Source organism: Myotis yumanensis, unplaced genomic scaffold (genome assembly GCF_028538775.1).
Source record: "Myotis yumanensis isolate MYYU_CA2020_CCGP unplaced genomic scaffold, mMyoYum1.0.hap1 SCAF_3, whole genome shotgun sequence".
Lineage (NCBI taxonomy): Eukaryota > Metazoa > Chordata > Mammalia > Chiroptera > Vespertilionidae > Myotis > Myotis yumanensis.
The window spans coordinates 84,593,696-84,611,232 of NW_027223754.1; the positions used below are offsets into that span (position 1 = coordinate 84,593,696).

A 17,537-nucleotide genomic window follows, 5' to 3' on the forward strand; every position below is an offset into this window, starting at 1 on the left:
GTTGTGCTCTGAGCAGAAAGGGAGTGAGGAGAGCAGAAAAGGGCAGGAGAAATGCCAGAATATGAGCTCAGCTGGAGAATAGCTGCAGTTTGATCAGCCTGAGCTTGGGATTGGTCCCACCATAAGGCAAGGAGACTAACTCTTTGTCTCTTCATAAAGGTCAGCCCTTGGCAGTGGGTGGGCTATTTCCTGGGCACAGGGAACCATAACTGCTTAGTGAACACATTGTTTCAAAGGAGGGCAATTCTCTGGAGAAAGGGCAGCTGTGAGCTGTTGGTACTCAACACACAGAACTGGGGGATCGGTGCAGTGGCTGGTAGGAATAGTATGAGCATGGCAGCAACAGCATCTACTAGAATTGGATAGAGTGAAATAATGTTGATTATAGTAATCACTGTGATTTACTGAACACTCACTATGCACCAAGTGCTGTGCTAAATTTATATAATCATATATAAATACATATATACACATATAAATTTATAAATAAACTACCATTTCTATTGGGCTGATGAGGAAACTCAGAATACACCATATTTTATGCTTAGAATATTTCCATTCTGTGTAAGCATTCCTATGAATAAAATAAAGATATTGAACATCCAACTGGCCTGAATTCCAAGCATCCATTCAATTCAAGAATTCCACCAATGCTTTGGAGCACCACAACTAGTTTAGGCCCAGAAAACTGATAGACTTGGACCCTATGAACTGATAGTCTTGGACCCTATCCTCAAAGGGTAGACTAAGCCTCAGGCCCAGTTCCAATAACCATATGTCCCAAATAAAAAACATTGTTTGTACACCCCTTATGTACATTCTGCTCCATCAGGCCTTGGTTAAGAAAGAATCTAAACTATAGGCCCCCTTAAGATCCTTTTGAATTCATCATGTAAAACATACTACTGGATTTGAAAAAAAAAAATCAGTTTTCACGATTTTGTACAAACCAAGCACTGTAGACCCTTTCCTTATGCACGGAAAGATTGAACATTGATTTCTAAATCCCCTCCCAGCTCTCAGACCCTAGAATTCCTCCTTTTGATCATCTATCCAGCTCATGACTACATCCTTTATAGGGGACTGCGATGCTCAGTTTGATGTGTCTACTTGGTTAGGTTATAGGCCAATTACTCAATGAAACACCAATGTGCATCATGCTAAGTAATGTAAGTCAGATGGAAAAGGGCAAGAACCATGATTTCACTCTTATGTGACATAAAACAAAGAACAACAAATAAAACAGACAACAGAAAGGTGATTCTCAGAGGAGAGGTGGGGGGGCCTGCGGGGGCGGGAGGGGGGGAGGGGGAAGAAGGTAAAAGGAGTGATAGAGGAGATTAAACTTTGTATGGTGTGGTCACAATGGAGTATACAGATGTTATATTACAAAGTTATATTACACCTGAAACTTATATAATGTTTTTAGTCAATGTTACCTTCAATAAATTTAATTAAAATAAAAAACCCAAAAAATAAACCACTAATCTAGATGTTGCTGTGGAGGTATTTTGTAGAAGTAATTAATATTTACTTAAATAGATTTTTAAGTAAAGATTATCTTTGATAATCAGGGTGGGCTTCCTCCAACCATTTGGAAATGCCTTTAAAGCAAAACTGAGGTTTTCCTGAGGAGGAAGAAATTCCACCTGTGGGCTGCAGCCCCTGACTGAGAATTTTTAGCCATTCAGATTTCAGACACTCCAGCTGCCCTCATAATCACTTAAGCCATGTGCTTAAAGAACCAATAAAGCCAGGGCACAAACACGTGAGAAAAGTCCATCTTCAATTCAATTAATTTGTCCAGGATTCTACAACCAGAAAATCTAAAATTTTTATATATGTGTAAGTTCTGTGTTTTACACTATGTTTTTTATTTTGATCTGCATGTAGGTGGGAAGGAGCATCTCTTTTCATGTTAGGGTCTGTAAAGGTACTCATCCAGGTCTGTATGTTCCCTAGTAGAATGTAGGTTCTGTTAACGTAAAAAATCATTGAAACCTGTATAGAATTTTTGTAAGTTTATTTGAACCAAACTGTCGACGTATGCCTGGAAGCAGAACCTCAACAAATTGAGATAATGCTCCAGAAAATGGCGGGTTACATCTGTATTTATACATTGCAATCAAAGGAAAGGGACATAGTCAGGTTACATGAAATCCACTGGTGATAGACTAGAGAGGCGGGAGAAAGCAAAGCAGGGAAACCCCTGGGATTGGATAAAAAGTAAAATGATAGACACATCAGGAACAATTAACATGACAATGAAGGAATTTGTGGTATCTGTCCTGTGCCCAGCACATTAGGTTGTACCCCAGGGGGTCCACAAAAAGGGAAGTTACAAGTTACCCAGACATTTCAAAGGATTGTTATTATAGATGCAAAAAGACAGATAGGCTCAGTTAAGATAAAGGTTGACCTTGTCAGTGAAGATACCAGCCTAGGATATAACTACCCACTATAACTGCTTTTAGTTAAAGTTTAAATTCAGACCATCCTTTGTGGTTACTTTAGGGCTCTGACTTTGCAAGACTGCCATGCAGGCCTCCCCTGAGCTTGTCAGGTCAGCATGTGGCCCCTTTTCTCCACAGTTCCATGAGGTCAGAGGCCAAGTCTTGGTTTCTTTGTGACCCTGTAGTACTTTATGGTGCATAACAGAACATTATATATACAGGGGGTACTGAATAGATCTATTTCTTTTTCTTTTGTTTTATTCTTCAGAATATGTTACCTTTGGGAAAGGGGAAACAGGCGCAGGAAAATGTATATTTGTTTGTTGTTTGTTGTTTGTTTGTTTGTTTGTTTTAGGCAAATTGATCTACCATCTCTAAGAGCAGCTGCTTCCTCAGTATGGTTGGAGATTTATGATCTGGAAAACATCCCAGAGACTAGCCCTTCTCTTGTTTGTGCCCACTGGTAGGTAGCCAGGGGCCCAGGTGATTGATGTGCATCAGACTCTGCAAGTATTTTAAGACAGGTTAGCTTTCAGAACAGTCCACAGGAAGGCTGTGCCACACCAAAAACAAGCATAGTTGGTAGTGGGAGGAATTAAAAGAGATTCCCTTTTTTTTTCTTTTAAATATATTTTATTGATTTTTTACAGAGAGGAAGGGAGAGAGATAGAGAGTTAGAAACATCGATGAGAGAGAAACACCGATCAGCTGCCTCCTGCACATCTCCCACTGGGGATGTGCCCGCAACCCAGGTACATGCCCTTGACCGGAATCGAACCTGGGACCCTTCAGTCCGCAGGCCGACGCTCTATCCACTGAGCCAAACTGGTTTCGGCTAAAAGAGATTCTTGCTGAGTCTCAGAGCCTAGACTCTTTCCTGGACACAACCTGAAACAGTGGTTTACATATATACACATATACATATTTACATATATACATAAAAATATGTACAATGAACAGAGGGAAAAAAATCCCCTCAACACAGACAGAAAGACTAAAGCCACTGAACTCTGCCAGGAATCACAGAACACGAGATTCCTTTTGCTGGCTATGAGGAAATTCCAAGTTTCAAAAACCATCCTGTCTTTACCAATCCCAGGCAGCAAACTCCTGGAGTGTTCTTTATGGCATCTGGGGTTTATTTACAATTTAACACCGGAGTCAGAAAGAATTTTTTCCTTTATTGAATGCTAACCTTGTGATGGATATGAAAACCTGTGGCCAAATACTTGAAAACAGCTTTCTATATTGCACAGTGGGCTAATGGCTTACTTGAAGTCAAATGTTAGAGGGATAAATTTCCAGTCTATGCTGACAGACTTGCAACTACCTGTGGCAGCACTTACTAGACACGTCACTACTAATCTTAATTAAAAAGTTAAGCCTCTGAAGGCCAACGGGGAAGACCCAGATAGTAAAGAATTAAGAAACCCTGGCCAAACTATCCCAAGATGATGATTCTGAAAACGTAATTTTGGTATCTCTGCTGCATCCTTTTAACATCATTGCACTTCTTGGGATCCAGCAAAAATGTGAAGCCACAATGCCCTTGTGCCTTTGAACATACCACAGTGCCAGTCAAGCTAATATTCCTGTTGCTTGGGAAGTTACATTCATGAGTAATAGGACAAATCTCCTGATAAAGGCCAGGCCAAAGAGTTGACGAGCAGACTGTTGCAGAGCACTGAGCAGAGAGGCTTTTGATGAGAAAGGAAAAGTCTTGCACACTGAACTGTAATACTGTGGACGGTGCAGGGTAACAGGAGGTGGAGCCACCTCTGTGGAAGAGTGTCTACGAGGCTGCAGATGGGCCCAGGAGTGGCACCACCGGCTTCTCCTTGAAACACAATTGCAGCTGTATTCTGCATCACTGGAAACTGTAATGTAACATTAAATCTGTTGGTCTATGAAAAAAACAATGTACATGTAGACAGTAAGTGCCGAATAAATCTATGATCATATGTTGGCTGACTGACTCTTGACCCCTGGGTTATTAACACCCTTGATAGAGAAAGTAGGAGAAGTCTGGGTCCAGAGCAGAGCTCTTTAGAGGCTGCCTAGGAAGCACTTTCATTTATTACTTTTCATAGAAATGATTTGAAGACAACCGTGACAATTATCCCAGAGGCAGGTGTTTGCATTTATGAAGTCTGAGGATGTTGAACTCATCAGAGTTACTCCCAGCAAATGGGCGATACTCTGGAGAAGGACAGATGTCCACCATTAGCCAAAGATTGGCCAAGTTCAACACCAAGTGCAGTGGTTCTCAACTTTGGCTGCACATTAGAATCACCTGGGAATCTTTTCAAAATCCTGATTTCTGGGCTTCATCCTCCAGAAATTCTGTTTCTTTGTTACTAATGTTGTGGCCCCACCCCATAACAAAGAAACAGAATTTCTGGAGGATGAGGCCCAGAAATCAGGATTTTAAAAAGATTCCCACGTGATTCTAATGTGCAGCCAAGGTTGAGAACCACTGAAGTAGGGGCTGCTTATTGCAGTGAACACCTGGCCTGAACACTTTTCTCAATGGTCTGAACCTTTGCCCATTAAATAATTTGGGGCTCTTTCTTGAAACCAACCTAAAATAGTGATGCAAAGTGTAAACAACAGGTGTCCAATAAATTTGTGTTCATATCAACTGAGACTGGGTTATAAACACCCTTGAGAGAAAGTAAGGGAAGATCCAGGTCCTTGCACAAATAGCTCCAATGTCAGGTGAGAATTTAAAATTTGAAAAGAGAAATTATCCTATATAATTAAAGGCTAATATGCAAATTGTCCCCTCAGGAGTTCGACTGGGAGTTCAATCACTTGCTATGACATGTGCTGACCACCAGGGGGCGGTGTGGAACATGGCAGGTGACTAGTGGCGGCGGGGTGCTGAGGGAGTGAGAAAAGGAGGAAGTGGGGAGGCGGGAAACCTGATCTGCCCTGGTCGCTGGCCAGGCCTAGGGACCCTACCAGTGCACGAATTTTGTGCACTGGGCCTCTAGTTTAGATCATAAAGGAGGGACTTCAGGTTGAGTCCAACCTGTGATGTATAACTTCTATTAACCTGACTATGCACACTGGGGTCTCTCATCCCAGCCAAGGTTAAAAAAAAAAAAAAAAGTATTATGTAGACTGACATTGCAGGAACAGGGGCTGGATTTCAGGGCCCAAGAAAAATGTTGGGGAAGGCTACTGCTATAAGCAGATTAAGAGAATAAAATTATAAAACAGCTGATGTAGTGGTACCCAAACGGCACTGAAAAGAGAAAAGGAAGAAACATGAGGGTGGAGAGGGTGAAATAGTCTCCATCTCCCATCTGTCTTGGAAGCTTCTCTTCTAGCCGCACTAATTCTGCCACATTCCTGTTGACTCTCTGCTTCCCTCCTTCCATCCATTCTCCTCCCATGTTGGCCAGAGTGAATCTCTGCATGCCTCTCCCCATTTAAAGCCTTTGATGTGAAAGCCCACATCCGTCACAGGACACTCAGAACCTTCTAGGCTCTCTCTGGCCTCATCCCCTCACTATGCCTTGCTCTATATATTTTTTGGTCACACAGAACTGTTTCATAGTCTTTTCACAACTTCTTGATCTTCCAGCTTTCAGGCCTGAGATGCCCTCAGCGAACCTTTCAGAAGCTCACCAACACTTCCAGGCCCAATTCAAGCCTGGGTCCCATCGCCTCAGGCTGAGCCCACCTATCTTCCCTCATGCTTTCCTAACACTTTCTACTCTATTTATAAAGTATATTCATACCTCAGTTCTCACCAGAGTGTGAGCTCCTCAAGCACAGGCAGTGGCTTGTTCTTTTTTAAAACTCTCAGTGCAACATTTGATATTTGTCACTTAATAGGTCCTTAAAGTCAAACAAATGAACCAATTAATTAGTTAAGCAACTTAAATCTCTAAGTCCTATCTTCAACTCACACATAGGTATTTCTCTCAAGCATTCTCCATTTCACTGCTGCTCTGAAAACCAATGCTCATTGGTTAGTATGTTTGACTCACACCACTGCCTCATATTTCCATGTATTCCATGTATTCCCAGTGCTTTCAATGCACAATCTGTACATATTGCAGGAGATAAGCTTTTCAAAGACTGTATAGCACCCAGCACCAAGCAATAATATGGAATGTCTAATAAATACTATCAATAATTTGTGATATTTTTCTGCTATTCAATTCTATGCTTTGATGAAAGAGATAATGACACTAATAAACAAAATAGAAACAGACTTACAGATACAGAGAACGGACTGACAGCTGTCAGAGGGAGAGGGAGAGAGGGGCTAGATGGAAAATATGAAGGGATTAAGTAAAACAAACAAACAAAAAATACCTCATAGACATAGATAACAGTATGGTGACTACCAGAGGGAAAGGGGAATGGGGTGAGATAGAAGAGAGTAAAGGGGGGATAAATGGTGACGGAAGATTTAACTTGGGGTGGTGAACACACAATACAATTACAGATGATGTGTAATAGAATTGTACACCTGAAACCTGTATAATTTTATTAATAATGTTACCCCCAATAAATTCAATAAAAATAAAAAAGTAAAGATAATGACACATAGCTTTGAAGGCTGGTTCTGAATTCTAGGGATAGTCACTGTTAGAAGTGTGAGAACTTGGACCCACTCACTGTTGTCCTGCAATTATTCACCGTCCACTCAAGGACCCCATCTCAGTGCCGTGTTTTGAGGGGAGGTCTGATTAGTGACCTCTGGAAAGTGCAGCCCTTGAGCCAAAAGAGAAGCAAGAAACAGGCTGTAACATTCCCTTCCAGCCTCCAAAGACCCTTTTTAGTAGGGGCTGGGGGTGAGGGGTTCTCTACTCTTTAGAATACATAGACTCATGTGCAACTGAGGAATAATTCGGCATAAATCAATGTTCAGAACAAAAACAACAAATGAGAGTGTTTGTCACTGTTGTAACTCCATAAGCAAGATTATCTAAGTAATTGGAGGATAATTATTGTCTGCAATCAGAAGGGAGAATTGTCAGGACAAGGCCAGCAGCAGTGACATGGTGGATAATTTATTAGATATTGAGTGGCTGTTTTTCTCTCTCCAGGCCTTTGTGAGAGAAATATCCAAAGGCCACAAGTACATCCCAAAGGAGCCGCAGGATGGCAGGGGCCCAGGACGCACAAACATAATTGTCTTTTATCTGCCCCCATTCGGCTTTATGACTCTTGTGGCTCCCAAGGCAGAAGTGTTCATGATGTTCCAGCGCTGAGTGTTCCTGCTGGCCTTGCTGGCGGCCTGAGAGCCCGAGGCTCTGTAGAGCCTACCTGCGTTTCCTCCTCCCCCAGGCCTCGGAGCTGGTGCTGGCTGCACTTCTGATAAGCCCTGACCGGGCTTCTCACTAAATGCTTTAGGACTATAGCCTTGCCTCCTTTGTTCCAGGCTGATTTCTTCCGGGCTCTGTGCCTGTGGGAGACTTGCAAGGCTAATGATAAACAAGCACTCATGGTAAATAGAAATTTTGTTTCTGTTATGCTCAGTCTGCTCAAAGAACAGGGAGATTTTGCCAGGAGGTAGCTCACAGTAGAGAGGAGTACAGACTAGAAACCACATAAGCACAGTCGGTGCTTAGAAGATCAGAGATCCTTTCCTTCTACCATTAGGTAGGAGACCCTAAAGAGACATGGAGAGACTCACACAGTCCCCAGTGACCAAGCAACAGTTTATTCGATGTATTTCAGGTTCCTGGGAAGATTTAATAAGTGAAAACCACTGTTGCTGATTGTTTATTAAACAGAAAACACGCTAAAACCTATGGTGACCAGCAAAGCTGGTGTTTACCAGAGGCATTTAAGCATCTCTATCTTGTCTGTGGTTTTTTTCTCACCAAGGCTCCTAACTTCCCTCCTACACACATACCCTTTCCATTTGGCCCAGCCATACCCAAGTATAGCAGCTCTCTGACACAATGGGCTGTTTCATACCTTTGTTGTCCTATGTTCTGTCTTCCAAGGTCTGGTCTGCCTGGTGAGACCTCAGCAATCTCAGAACCCACATACCCAGAGACCTCTCCAGAATGTTCTGGGCAGAGTCAGCGACCTCCATCACTGTGTCCTGCCCGTGTCTTCCTTGCACAAGCACTCTGGTGAGTATGTATGATCACAGGTCAGCTAGGGACTATGCATGTGGAAAGCTCACCCATCCTTGCATTCTTGGGCTCAGGACAAAAGCCATAAAGTATTTCAACACCCAAGTGCCCATCAGTAGATGAGGAGATAAAAAAGCTGTGGTACATTTACACAGTGAAATACTATGCAGCTATAAAAAAAATCAGAAAATATTACCCTGTGAGACAACATGGAAATTATTATGCTAAAGCAAAATAAGCCAGTCAGAGAAAGACAAATGCCACATATAAGTGATTATATGTGGAATCTAATGAACAAAATAAACTATGAATAAAATAGAACCAGAGGCATGGAAACATGGAACAGACTGACCGATGTCAGAGGGAAGAGGGGAGGGGGCAGGAAGAGATTAACCAAGAACTTGTATGCATTATGCATAACCCATGGACACAGACAATAGGGTGGTGAAGGTCTGGGGAGGCAGTAACCACGTAGATGGGGGGAAATGGGGGAAAAAAGAGGGGATATCTGTAATACTCTCAACAATAAAGATTAAAAATTAAATAAATAAAAAGTAATCAATGTTGAATATTCAGGTATCTTCTTATTAAAATATTCTTCTCTATATTGCTCTTACATTTACTCAGTCAGTAATTCAATTTCAGATGTTTATTAAGCACCTACTATGTGCCAGGCAATATACTCAACCCAAGTGTCATGGTCTCTTTCTTAAGAATAGTTTAAGCCAGGGTCTTAAAATTAACTCTGGGGGCTTGTACTAACACTGTGTGTTCAACACTTAGGGTGAGTAGGAGAGAAATACCATCTTATATTTACACAGTGATGTATTTATTTTACAAAGCATTTTAAAATCCTTTGGTTAAGACCTCACTGTTGAGTAAGTAGGGTCACACCCATTCCCATTCCAGGGGACTATGGGAGGTAATCTAGTTCTAAAACTGAGGTGTGTTTTCTCTGAAGCAAGCGCTTGCATTCACCAGCCCCCTTGCTCCCTTTGAAACAGTGATGGGTGACAGATGGCATCGGTGCCACTCAAAGGACACTGGGCAGGGGGCACTCAGCCATCTTTCTGCATTACTATCGCTTTGTGGACTCATTTCCCTCCTTTCCCTTCTTTCCCTCCCCCACTTGTTACTCTCCCCTTCCTTTCCCCTTTCCCTCTTTCTGCTGACTTTATCACCCATAGATACATACCTTAAGCATTGCTTAGCTGTGAAACTTAGCACTAAAAACCGTTACTTCCTTTGCTCCTAGGCTGGAACAAACCAAACTCCAGAATGTGACATGGGGGAGGGGAGGCCCAGGACTGGCCCAGACTGTGTTCCTTGGGTATTGACAACTCTATTCTACACCAGAGCCCAGGAGGTCAACCAGCAGTTGAGCCTGGGTCATAAACAAGGTTTAAGCAGAAGCACTTCAAAGATACAATCAGCTGTGTGCAGGTCGGACAAGGGTCTGGAAATGGAGCCTGGGCTTTCAGCGGAGGGTTTCACACTATTGCAAAGCCAGGAAACAGGAGCAGAAAGGCAATGCTTGCTTTTCACCCAAAACATGCAGAAAAGCCCCCTTATCCCAGCATCCGTTTCCCCAAACCCTGCCTCGGAGGCAGTGATTCTTGACTGGCCCAGATTTATTGGAGCAGAAAAGAAAAAGAAGCAGCAGATCCTAAATGTCAAGGTGAGGAGGAGTGTGTCCTGCCCAGAAAGGGAACCAAGAATGTTCTCTGGGGTACAGCACGTGACTGGGATCCTCAGGGACCAGGAGCCAGTGCAAGTGGGAGGTGTCAGGAATGCAAAGTCGGCTGTAGACTCAGCACAATAAAAATGTCAGGAACGAGGCAGGGAATAACGGGAGGATAAGAGCGCCTTCTGTTTTGTGGGAGGCAGGTTATGAAATGCTACAAGCGCACGTTTTGCTTTCATGTGTCTGCTCGGTTGCAAGTCCAGCCTGCTGTCTGCTGGAACTCAGGAGCGCTGATGGGAGAGGGGCATCTGGGAACCTGTTCCCACCCCGGGGAGCCCTGCCTCTTCCTTCCCAGGCCCCAGACATTCTCCTGCAGCTGCAATAAGAGGAAGGTAGGGAGTCGCCGACCCAGGCCTGCCCAGTGACTGAGCATTCACGGTGCTGGTTGCCAGGCCTGAGAGGTAGTGAGGAGTGGATGAGGCTGTACCTTCTCAGAATCCATGTGGTTGGCAAAACAGAAGACAGAACACCAAGAAAACACCAGGCTTACTTCAACTAGGCTTCATTTGTAAAGACACCTAGCTCAGCCCTGCTGAGCTACACAGCCTTGCCTCGCCATACGAGCAAGTAGAAACAGCACTACAGCCTCCCAGGCCCCAGCCTCTCCAACGCAAACCCATGCCAGGGTCCCACTCCCGCCAGCTGGGAGGACTAGGACTCGCCTTCGCTGTTTCACATCAGCCCAGCTGAAGTGCAGCGTGGTGTCATGGAAGAAACTGGAGCCGATATCGGGAACTTGAGCTTTCTCATCTCCAGTTCACCAGTAATTTACTTAGTTGACTGTAAGGACGTTAACTAAACTTTCCAGACCTTAGTTTCCCCATTGGGAAAATCAGAGGAATACATGCCCTATTGACCTCCAAGAGAGTGGTGGGTCTCTTAGGAGTGATTCAAAGGTAAGAGATGCTCGTTGCTCAGCCTGGGCCTATGGGTCGGGGTCTTGCTGGCTGACCTCTCAAGGCCTCTCTTGCCCTCACTCCCAAGTGCAGCACTCTGTCCTGGGAGGGCAGAGTATAATCTGGTCTGGAGGAACCTCAGCGGTTGTCCAGGAAGAACAAGTCTAGGACCAGGGCCCTCCCAGGGGGCACACAGACGGACCTCTGGGGACAAGCAAGCAGGCCTGCTTGCTGCCTGTGTGGTGCCTGGCCCCTCCTGTGTCTTCAATTAGAAAATTCCTAAATCTCTATACAAAGTGGCAGACGGAGCAATGCAAACACCCTCAAAACATGAATAGGGGCCAGTGAGAATGCCTCTGTGATGTCAACAGAGAAGCAACTGTCAGTTGGACCCAGCCCTCCAGCTAAACTGCAGAGCGGGCATGGGTCACCCAGGGAGGCTGCCCGAAAGGGTGAACTCGATGCCCTAGGGTTGGAAAAATTAATAATCCTGGAAAAGAATGCAGGGTTTATTGCACAATCGGATACTGTTGATAATACAATGCTCGAGTCTGTAAAAATGGTAATACCCATTGTATTATTCACTGTGGCCCAGCCAGGCCCTTGGGGAGTGATGGTGCAGGAAGGGGATGCCGAGCCCTTAGCCCAGGCTCCGAGAGAAAAGCTCTATCATCATCCAGTTAAAAACAATGAAAGCAAACCGATTCTGTGACAAACATTGGTGGTGGGGGAGAGACTGGAAAGAGACTAAATAGTTCCCAGAATAAATTCCCATGTAAATCCGGAGAATGCTAGTAGAGAGAAGCCACCACTCATTCTTTCTTTTAAGCCAGATAATACCCTCCTGCCGGAACAGAGTTGTTCTTGGCACTGGGACCCACACGTGAGGAGGGAATCAATCAAAACCCCGTGCCCGAGGAAGGATCCATCAGAGAGCTGAAGGCGGGGACATGTGGGACACAACAAAGAAAGCACGTTGGTGGCAGGAACAAAGATTAACTGTCCCACAGGAGCTGGTCCAGCTTCGCAGGCCCTCGGATGTGTGGCTACAGACACGCCTAGGCCCTTCACCTCCCCACTCAGGGCTCAGAGGCAGGTGTCTGCCCAGCCATGGCGGCCCCAGGCCAGGCTTCTGGAAGCTGAGCCCCCAGCTCCTGCTGACTTGTGCACCAATTCTGGAAGGACATTCCATGAACACATCAGTGAGGATTCATCTTGTGACTCAAAGGATCCACTCAGAAAGTAGTGAAACCAGGCAGGGAGAGTCTTCTCTTCCCTTATCTTCACTTACACCGGAACTGCCTCTGGGGGACTTTGGCAAGTTGGACAAATGTCAGAAAAATTTGGAAGAATGTCTTTGCTGGCAGGGGGAAGTCCATGATGAGCCATGAGCATGCCACCATAGTTCCTTGTGCTAAAACTCTAGATGGCAGGCAGAAACGCCTTTCCACTCTTTTCACATCTAATCTCCTAGTGCTGATGTGCAGAGTCCTCAAGTCAGTAGCATTTGAGCAAAGATGAAATTCTCTCTTGTGACAAAAACAAATCCATCACAAACAGCATACACCCCAGCTAAAGGCATCACGTTGTCTAAACGAATCACCAGGCAGCGGCAGCCCGACTTGAAATCCTTGACTCATGGAACACTCATCTCCACTAATACCCACTGCTTATGCAAGCGCCTTTCTCCGGCTGACTCGAGGCAGTTTATAAGCCGCTGGCTCAGTCCTCATCATAGAGCACTTGCTGTGGAAATAGGAAGGCTACACATAATTGTCTGCATGTGATATGAGGACACTGAGGCTCAAACAAGCCCTAAGACAAAATGTGTAGATATTTATGAGTCACACACTGTCCATGGTAGAGCCAAAATGAGCTATTTTGAATTTTAAGCAGTCTATTTTTCAAAATGCAAACTCACTGAATTTTATGTTTAATAACCAATTTCCCTCCCTTCATTCCATCTCTGACTTTTGCTCCATCACTCTTGCCATTTCATTGGCCCTTTTGTTGACTTTAGAGGCCTCTCAACCTTCCTCTAGTCCAGTGATGGCGAACTTTTTGAGCTCGGCGTGTCAGCATTTTGAAAAACCCTAACTTGACTCTGGTGCCGTGTCACATATAGAAATTTTTTGATATTTGCAACCATAGTAAAACAAAGACATATTTTTTATATTTATTTTATATATTTAAATGCCATTTAACAAAGAAAAATCAACCAAAAAAATGAGTTCGAGTGTCACCACTGACACGCGTGTCATAGGTTCGCCATCACTGTTCTAGTCTGTACCCACTCCCAGTTCTGACAGTCACTTTATTCTTGACATTTGATCTATTATTGGCTATTACACAATCCTGATATCTCTCCCATTTTGAGCCTCTACTTCCCCTTCCCCTTACCTGACCACAATCCATACACCTTGATGGCCAGGGGTAGGACTGGCAATAGGGTGAAGATAGGGGCTGTGGTAAAGCTCAAAGATAGAGTATAAAATGCCCATTTTACTCATCATTTATTTTTTAAAAGCTGAACATTTACTAGTATTGGCTGAATTTTTTTCAGGCCAAATCAAAATATCCTCATGACAAAATAGCTGCACTAAAGTGACTCTATTAAAATAGCTGCATCCAATGAACTGAGAATCTAGATGTCACCTGCTCCTGGCACCTGACTTTGGTCCTCTATCACTTGATCTTGCCTTCTGTTCTGCTTTATTCTGGTATGTGGTTAATCAGAAGAGGAGCTAGCCACCTGGGCCACTTTTCATCTTGTTCCAAGTGAGGACTATGTAGGGGTTTCAGATGAAACTGGTGCAGAAGCTGAGAAGGATGCTCATGGCACGGCCATGTGTTTCCACCACCCTGTGAGGCACCGGACTGGCATCAGTCCTCTCCCCAACCTCCTTCCTGCCCCCATCCACCCACGAACTCTTGTTGGGTCAGAAATGCAAATCTTTGGTTGTGCCAGACAGCCAGATGATGCTGGAAAAAAAAGAAAGCAAAAGCAGATTTCTAAATTAAGCACATCTCATTTATAAAAATAAATAGCCACAGCCTAGCAACGTGCTCAGCTTCCCTCTGTGATGTAACCTCTGTGGCTGGAGCCGGGAATGACACAGCCTTTAGAGAACCCCACGCCCTGGGCCCTCCCCATGTGTAGTACTCATCTGGAGGATGCTGACAGTGCGCTTTGAGGGCCCAGCTCCTCATTCCAGGCCAAACCAGGGCCAGTCTCCAAAGAAGCAGAAAGGAACCAGAGCTTCCCAAACTTAATGAGGCCCCTAAACACCTACAGGCTCATGGCAGTAAGTTAACACACCTGAAGCAAAAGCAGATGAAGTTCTTTGGGATGCTCTATTGAAACAGAATCCCCTCTTTGAGACCATGTCTTCTATGTTTACTACCCAATGCCCAGTACCCAGCTTAGCACATGGCAGACACTGGACACTCAGTAACTAGGTAACAGAACACTGGATGGAGATATAAATGAATGAATGAATGAATGAATGAATGAATGAAAGAATAGATAGAGGTTGTCATCCCATCACCACTGCTTCCCAAACTCTATTCCTTAAATGGAGTAAACTCCAAGATCTAAAGAGAAGTGCAATCTCCTGATTATGACATTCACCACAAAGGTAATGTGTCCCTGGACTTGACGTTTACATTTTAAGTGTTAACTGGGGTAAGCACCTGGGAGGTTACTACGAAGTGTGGGCTTGTGTAACCCAGGTGCAGGTGATGTGGCCAGCATACCCGGGAGTAGCAGACGACATGGGATGTGCATTTGGAAACAATTGTCAGTGCTCCTGAACTTCTCTTATTCTTTAGGCAGCTTCAGCTCCAAGGGTGAGGTGTTGCTAAGCCAAGAAGCTACAGGACAAAATAGTACATGAGCTTCTGGCCTTAGTCTTGTCAGGAAATAAAACGTGGCATCCACAGTGCCTCTGGAGCTAAACAGGTCACACACATCAGAAATGGATCACAGTCCGGAAGACTTAATCCCACCTCCAACCCTCCCACATCGGGCATGATTAAGTCAGTCCAGAGTGATCCCGACACAGCCCTCAGAGTACTGAAAATGAAATAATCCTCTGAACCCCATGAGGATCCCGGTGAGGTTGCAGGGGCAATCTTGACTCCTGGGAGCATTTGCTTCTGAGAGGTCCCACGTATTCCCAGCAACCAGAGTGGTGGAAGACAGCATGACAAAGTCGTAAATCACCTCTCAGAGCAGAGGCCCTGGGTTTAAAAGATCAGAGAAATTGGCCCACAATTCAGAAATCTGTCTTCAGACATCCTTCTCTGACCTGGCCAGAAACAGTAAAACCTCATCCATGTCAGGGAGAAAAAAGCTCCTAATTACATTCAGATGTACCAGAATACATTAAGGGTCTATAATCCTATATAATGAAGAGGTAATATGCTAATTGACCATCACACCCTTACAAGATGGCAGTGCTCAGTCCCCTCAGCCCCACCAGGGGGGTGGGGAGAGAGGGGGCGGCAGGTGTGCAGCCAGGCCTGCCCCCAGGGGTGCCCGGTCACATCACACACCTGCCGCTGAAGTCCCCCAGTCCCCTCAGCCCCACCGGCAGTGAATTTTCCTGCAACTATTATCTTTTTAAAAAATCCTTACCCAAGGATATGATTATTTCTTTTAGATCATCTGTTCTCAGGGAGCAGGCCTAAGCCAGCAGGTGGGCATCCCCCAAGGGTCCCAGACTGTTAGAGGGTGCAGGAAGGGCTGAGGGACCCCCCGTGTGCATGAATTTTCATGCACCAGGCCTCTTGTACTTTATAATGGACAAAAAAAATCTAAAGAGCGTCAAAAGATACAATAGCCCTGGCCGGTGTTGCTCGGTGATTAGAGCATCAGCTTGCGGACTGAAGGGTCTCAGGTTCAATTCCCAGTCAAGGGCACATACCTGAGTTGCAGTGTCAGCTTGATCCCTGGCCTGGGTCGGGAAGTGTTTCTCTCCCTGTCACTCTCTCTCTAAAAATCAATGGAAAAAAATATCCTCAGGTGAGGATTAACAAAACAAAACAAAAAAAGTGATACAATAGTCTCCAGCTTTACATAACAGCACATAACAGAGAATCCTGAGTCCTCGCAGACTCCTAGATCATCTCAGTCCCACAGCCTCCCAGACAAAGCTTTGTCACTGGAACATTTAGGAAGAGGGACTCCACCAGTGATCTGACTGGAAGTGGAACTTAGAGGACACAGCCCCAGGAGAGGGTAGCGCACAAAGTGCTCAGTGACCCTCAACTCTCCTTGGTGTTTCTAAGAAAAGCCCTCTCCAGAGCAGACTGGCCATGGCATTCACAACCACAGGTCTCTGCTCCAGCCGGGTGAGGGGACAGTGTGTTTCGTGGGTTCCTAATGCTCCATGCCCAGGGCTCCCACTTCTGAAATGGCTGCTCAGTGATAAGACTCCACTGACCCCCATTCTCTTTTAGAGGGTACAAAGATTCATGAGAACCAGGTCCAAGACTTGGCTCTGTGATCTTAATCACTGGGAAACCCAGTTTCCTCATCTATAAAATGGAAACAATAGAAGCTCTGCTGTCTGCCTCCCAAGATTGTGAGGAGAAAATGAAACACTATTATGTTCAAATGCTTCTCAATCGCAAGTCATTGTTCGATGTGAGACTACTGTCTAAATTGTAAAGATTTACAATGAGAAGTTTGCTTCTGCTATGGGGAGTGAGACTTCTTTGAACACTCTCAGGGTGCTGCCTGGTTCCCAGCCTTCGAGTGCTTGGCCATCCTGGTCATAATCCTAAGTTTGCAGGGATCCCTGGCCTGTTCCCTTGGCTTCACATACCAAAGACTTCTAACATGTTTGTATGTTTGTGTGTTTGTAACTGTGCAGGAAATAGGCCTCTGTTACCCATCTCCAGTAGAGTTAACTTTTAATGAAAATGGTTACTGAGTTTCCCCAGGACAAATAGAATGTAGGGAGGAGGGAAGAGGATTTAAGAACAAAGAACTGTAGATATGGGCCAGCAGCACAGTGGAAACCCTCGAGCTCCTGCCTCAACTAGACAGTGAGAGGTGAAGACAACTAGAAAAGGCCTCAGTCCAATTTTTTTAAATGGCCCAATAGGAGACAATAAGACTTAGGCAACATATGAGGAAACAGGTGACCCCATAGTACTCAGCCAATGAGGAACTGGAGGAAGGGACTAGACAAATAGGCTGTGATTGCTGCCCCAGGTGTGCCTGTACAATTGGACACCCGCTATCATACTACAAGTCTCATTTTCTCCATACTTCAGTCTCTGAGTCTATTATTTGAATTCAGACTGGTGAGCATTTCTCACAACT

General features: G+C 44.7%; 1 long non-coding RNA gene across 2 annotated transcripts in view; it reads left to right on the plus strand.

Moving 5' to 3' along the window:
* LOC139005057 (uncharacterized) overlaps positions 1–17,537 on the plus strand; it is a 231,023-nt gene that overhangs the window by 207,432 nt on the left and 6,054 nt on the right. For both annotated transcript variants that reach the window (XR_011470637.1, XR_011470636.1), the window contains exon 2: positions 8,429–8,560. This is a non-coding gene — a long non-coding RNA (uncharacterized lncRNA). The remainder of the gene's footprint in view (positions 1–8,428; positions 8,561–17,537) is intronic.